Raw genomic sequence first — 6,782 nt, forward strand, 5'->3', positions numbered from 1 at the left:
ACAATTTAGCTCTGGCCCATAGGACATCCTACGATGATGGAAATGGTCTGTATCTGCTCAGTTTGTTACAGGAGGCACCAGCCCCTCGTGGCTATTGTCACTAGCATGACTGAGGAACCCAGTCTTTCCATTTTATTTCAGTTTAAATAGCCACATGTAACTAGTGGTTCCCTTATCAGACAGCACAAGTCTAATTGGTACAAGGCCTCAGGGACAGCAGCCAACTCCAACTAGGTTGAAGGATTCCCTGAAAGTTCATTTCCAAAGTGTATCCTCAAACAAAGACGTATAGAGATCTAACTCCTCAGGGGGGCTTTGAAGCCTCCAGGCATCCTCTTGGTCCCTTGAAGAGACATGAACCACCAATGTGGCCAGAGAGGAGCTCATGGTTTCCAGTCATATTTGTGCCGCTGCACTTGTCAAAACCCAATTGATGGAGAAAGGATAAGCCCCATGGAGAACAGCAAAGTCAGGGAATCACAAATAGAAAATCAGAGCCTGCATCTGCCAGCTGGCCTCAAGCAGTACTTGGCTAGAAACGGCTTCCATGAGACAGAAACACATGAAGAAGATCACTCACTAGTCATTCTCATACCCCAGCTTTACCCAGGAATTTAGGTCAGTGGAAGGTCTCAGCCTTATACTAATGCCCAAGGGAAATATTTCTATGCAAGTAAATTTCCTTTATGCTGTACCTATAGTCCAGAAATGTTAACTGAAGTTTAATAAATAGAATGGCAGGCAGTTCTGCCCAAATATCACATATATCTAAATTGGGCTGCCTTCATCTCATTTTCTGTCCTTACATACTGAAGTTGATCACACGCGGCAGCATAAGTTCTAAAGTTAGCTTTTAAAGATCCACAATAATGACAAGCACTGATCTTACATAAGCCTTTGTTTTTATTAAAAAGTAATACCAAAAAATAAAATTTTTTTAAAGTAACAGCAATCTAGTTTGGAAATCAATAGTTATAAAAGCTATAGTGAAAAGTTTCCCTCTCCTCTCCCAGCTGTTGCCTGGTTCACCTCTCCCAAAGCAATCTCTATTACCAATGGGTCCAGTATCCTTCTCAGAGATAGGCTATGGATAACAAGTGTATTTTCATATGAACTTTAGCAAGAAGTCTAATATCCTCCCTCAAAAAAGGCAGAAAATAGAGAGGAAGAGGGAGGGAGGTGAGAATGGATGGAGAGAATGCATGCATGCTATCTGACAGCTACTATGTCCTAATATCACTGCATTCATAGTCTCAAATAAAGTCAATCATTTTTTAAAATGCTCTTTTGTCTAATGAACTAAATGTCAAAAGGTGAGCACCAGAATGAGAGGAAAGGTGCTTACCATAGCTCTTCAAAGTCTGCTTGCCAAAATACATTAAGAATGTATGAGCTGGTAACTACAGTCCTTAGAGATGGAACCATTTAAATATAAAAAAAATGAAAGCACTAAAAATAACAATGCAGTGAAAGAAAATGCAAATTAGAATAACTCAAATGTATCACACTATATGTTTCAGAGAAGAAAAAAGGAATAAAATGATAAAAATCCAGTGTTGCCCAGATGTAGGAAATTACATTTGAACTCTACAGTGGTGAAAGTCGCTCAGTCGTGTCGGACTCTTTGCAACCCCATGGACTGTAGCCTACCAGGCTTCTCCGTTCATGGGATTTTCCAGGCAAGGGTACAGTGGTGACAATCCTACAAATTTGATCTTTCTGAAAAGCAATCTAACAATAAGATGAATTATGGTTCCAGCTGTACTTTTGGACCTGGTAACTACATTTAGGGAAATTTTGTCCAAGGGAATAATATAAAGTGAAAAAAAATGTAAAAGACTATATAAAAATGTACATAGCATTACTATTAATTATGAAGAAAAATTAAAACAATCCTAGTGGGACACATGTGGTGTATTATCAGGAAAGAATGCTATACAGGCACTGAAAAATGACAAGAATAGTGAAAATATAAACACAAAGAAATGCAGATATGAAATAAGTAAAACCAGCACACAATAAGATGTGAGCACAAAGTAAGACCCTGTTCGGGCCTCCCCACACAGGGGCGCTGGAAGGGGAGGCGTCAGTACTGACAGGAGCCATAGGAACACTGGGTTTGGTTTTCAAGGGTGCTCTATCAAGAATCAGAAAAGCAAGAATTCAGACTTAGAACTCAGCATATGGGATTTAGAGGGCTTCCCAAGTGGCTCAGTCGTAAAAGAATCCAGCTGCAATGCAGGAGACACAGGAGATGCAGGTTCAATCCCTGGGCAGGGAAGATGCCCTGGAGGAGGGCACGGCAACTCACTCCAGTATTCTTGCCTGGAGAAGCCCACTGTCAGAGGAGCCTGGCAGACTACAGTCTAGGGTTGCAGACTCAGACACGACTGTAGCGACTGAACACACGCACACACACACACATACAGAATTTAACCCCCAGGTAAGAACTGCAGGGGGTGGGCAGTTTCCACTGAGGTGGCTCACAGAAGACTGGAGAAAGTGCTGGTCACCACTAAGCAAAGTAGAAACACCTGAGCTGTCCTGGCAAAGGACCAAGGAAGGAATTAAGAGGCCAAGGGGAGTAGGTATCCTGGAGAAGAGAGATTACATGAGGTAAGAAACCTCACCAGAGGGTAGTATTCCATAGCAGGGTCCAGAGGATATCCCATTCACCGAGGCACACACTGGTGAGAGGGGCACCAGTGTCATTAGGTTCAGAGGTGGCCTCCTCTGCAGGCCAGGGATGGCTGTAAGAGACCATCACAGAGCTGAGGCCCCACAGTAATAAAAACCTAGGAAGTGCCAAAGAATTGGTACTTTTGAACTGTGGTGGTGAAGACTCTTGAGAGTCCCCTGGACTGCAAGGAGATCAAACCAGTCAATCATAAAGGAAATCAATCCTGAATAGTATTGGAAGGACTGATGCTGAAGCTGAGGCTCCAATACTGTGGCCACCTGATGCAAAGACCTGACTCATTAGAAAAGCCCCTTGAGCTGGGAAAGACTGACGGTGGGAGAAGAAGGGGGCAACAGAGGGTGAGATGGTTGGATGGCATCACTGACTCGATGGACATGAGTTTGAGCAAGCTCCAGTTGGTGATGGACAGGGAAGCCTGGTGTGCCTCAGTCCACGGGGTTGCAGAGTCGGACATGACTGAGTAACTGAACTGAACTGAGTGGTGCTTATCCACCAGAAGCCAGGAAGACACAAATACTAATACGTGTAAATCCATGGCTGATTCATATCAATGTATGACAAAACCCACTGAAATGTTGTGAAGTGATTGGCCTCCAATTAATAAAAAAAAATAAAATAAAGTGAACCTCAAGGTCAGAAGGGCAGCCAAGCAGGCTTCACCCACATGGGCTCATGGAAATGGCGCAAATGGACCATGGTGTCCCTAGAAGCAATACAGAGAGCAACCAAGGGTTATCACTCAAGATCTACAAGCTGAAAAAGGCAAAAGTGGAGAAACAGGGGGCCAAGGGAGGTTCTCCCCAATAAAAAGTCCAAATTCCTTGCTCAATTTCCAGACATCGGTCCATCCTCAGATCTAGAAGAGGTAGCGGGGCCCCTAGAAGGAAGGACAATGCCATGTAATGCTTCTCCCAGCACTAACTAATGAAGGGACCTAAAGCCACTCATTTGGGTGTATGTACACTGGGGCAAGAATAGCCAGACATTTGAATACTGGATGCAAGATATACATGGCATATGTAGATATATACACACATACATATATGTATACCCTGTTTCTCTGATAAAACCCTAATTGATACATAAATCAAATACATATTCCATGGAGATGCAGTAGATCAGCACTGCTGTTGAACACCTGACTGATGCAGACAGTGGTAGGCTCTATGGTAACTCTGCACCTATGGCCATATGGGGATTCCTGTATGACCAGCTGAAGGAGGAAACAGCTTGAGCCTGGTTTACAGATGGGCCAGCACTCAATATCTAAGTACAAAACAAAGATGGGTGGTATCTATATAACAGCAGATACATTCACGGGGGAGAAGGAACATTTTTCCAGTGGATGGAACAAGCAGGGCACTTGACTTGGTGTGGAAAAAGTGACCCAAAGTGAGACCGTTTATTGAATACATAAGATTCCTGGAAGTGGCCAATGGCTTGACCATCCAATTGGAAGCCTGGAAGGAAAAGGGCTGGAAGATCAGAGACAAGGCAATCTGATGCAAAGGCCATGGACTGACACATGGGAGCATGCAAAGTGTGAAGATTTCTGTATCATATGTTAACAACCGCCAGAAAACATCTGTTATGGAAAAGGCACTGAACTACCAGGCAGACACAATGACTCAGCCAGGTGCAGGGGCCTTCATCAGTTACTACACAACTGGCATGATGGACACGAGCAGAGTGGTCACGATGACTGACAGAGGTCCAGCAGCAAGGATGCCTGTTTACCAAGGCTCATCTAACTGGGACTCCTCTGACAGGTGACTCTTGATCAAGGGTTCACCACTGGTCTTGCTGAAATATTCTTATAACTCCATTGCTGTCTAAGACTTCCTATGTAACTTCCTTCTTTCCCTCCCTTTCTACTCCAGAAGTTAGACATACATCATAGTCTGACAGCTTTCCCAATCTCCACCAGCTCCCTCCCCACTCTCCATCATGGACATCCTAACCACCAAATTTCTTGCACATCTTATCTAGGACCCATACAAACATACCAGTTAATCTAACTTGATACATTCACTATTAAAGCTCTAGTCCTCTGTTTTACAGTGTCAGAAATTTCATTTCAATAATTCAGCAGAAGTATTAAGGTTTTGTGGACTGTTCCTATCAAACTCATAAAGGATTGATTAAATAAATAAATAGAATAAAATAAATAAATAAAAGGAATCTCAAAATGAGAAAGAACTACCCAGCAGACCAGACAGATATGCAATGGAGCTGACAAAGTGTTCCCACCTCACCAAGAGCTACTCGAAAAGCAGACTAAGCACAGAGGCAGGTTGGTATACCTGGAACATGAAAAGGGAGCTGGCTAGCCAAAAGGTGGAAACCCACATGTCTATCCATTCAGGAGTGGCAAACAAAACATGGAATATCCATACAATGGGACATTATCCATAAAAACAAAGAAGTGTCTGGAGAAGGGAAGGGCTACCCACTCCAATATTCTTGCCTGGAGAATTCCATGGACAGAGGAGCCTGGAAGGCTACAGTTCATGGGATCACAAAGAGTTGGACATGACTGAGTAACACTTTCCCTGATACAATATGGATGCACCTCAAAAATATTATACTAAGTGAAAGGCACCAAACACAAAAGGCCACATGTATGATTCCACTTACATGAAATGTCCAAAACAGGTAAATCTACAGGAACTGAAAGCAGATTGGTAGTTGCCAGGGAAAAGGAGGAGGAGGGGATGGGGAGGAGCTGCTTAATGGGTATATAGGGTTTCATTTTGGGGTGATGAAAATATTTTGGAACTAGGTAGGGTTGGTGGTTTTATAACACTGTCAATGTACCATATTGCACTGAATGTTCCCTTTAAAATGGTTAATTTCAAGATAAATATCGTATACTAACGCATATATACAGAATCTAGAAAGATGGTACTGATGAACTTGCAAGGCAGCCATAGAGAAATATAGAAAACAGACTTATGGACACGGTGAGATGGGAGGAGAGGGTGATATGTATGGAGAGTACCATGGAAACTTTCAATAACATGTAAAATAGATAGCCAATGGGAATTTACTGTTATGTCTCAGGGAACTCAAACAGGGGCTCTGTATCAACCTAGAGGGTTGGGATGGGGAGGGAGATGGGAGGTTCAAGAGGGAGGGGACATATGTACACCTATGGCTGATTCATGCTGATGTTTGACAGAAAACAAAATTCTGTAAAGTAATTATCCTTAAATTAAAAAATAAAAATTTTTAAATGGTTAATTTCATGTGAATTTCTCAATAAAATAAATACATAAATAAGTTACAAGGAAAAAAATGTAGACATATCAACCAAAACAAAAATAGCAAAATTAAAAAAAGATGTCTACAATTTCAAAACACAGGGGGCATGTAGGCAAAAATAAGGAAGGAGCAGACTGATGTTAAGAATCCTTATCACATTCATAGCAACCTGTCTGAACCTAGTTAAGCCACACTTCTCTGCTCAGTGGTTATAGCTGCCAACTGGAAGGGTTCTTTTTTTTTTTTTTGACAATGTTTTATTTTTTTATTTTTTTTTTTAATTTTTTTATTAGTTGGAGGCTAATTACTTCAAAACATTTCAGTGGGTTTTGTCATACATTGATATGAATCAGCCATAGATTTACACTTATTCCCCATCCCGATCCCCCCTCCCATCTCCCTCTCCACCCGATTCCTCTGGGTCTTCCCAGTGCACCAGGCCGGAGCACTTGTCTCATGCATCCCACCTGGGCTGGTGATCTGTTTCACCATAGATAGTATACATGCTGTTCTTTTGAAACATCCCACCCTCACCTTCTCCCACAGAGTTCAAAAGTCTGTTCTGTATTTCTGTGTCTCCTTTTCTGTTTTGCATATAGGGTTATCGTTACCATCTTTCTAAATTCCATATATATGTGTTAGTATGCTGTAATGTTCTTTATCTTTCTGGCTTACTTCACTCTGTATAAGGGGCTCCAGTTTCATCCATCTCATTAGGACTGGTTCAAATGAATTCTTTTTGATGGCTGAGTAAAATTCCATGGTGTATATGTACCACAGCTTCCTTATCCATTCATCTGCTGATGGGCATCTAGGT

Source organism: Cervus canadensis, chromosome X (genome assembly GCF_019320065.1).
Source record: "Cervus canadensis isolate Bull #8, Minnesota chromosome X, ASM1932006v1, whole genome shotgun sequence".
In the NCBI taxonomy this organism is placed as follows: domain Eukaryota; kingdom Metazoa; phylum Chordata; class Mammalia; order Artiodactyla; family Cervidae; genus Cervus; species Cervus canadensis.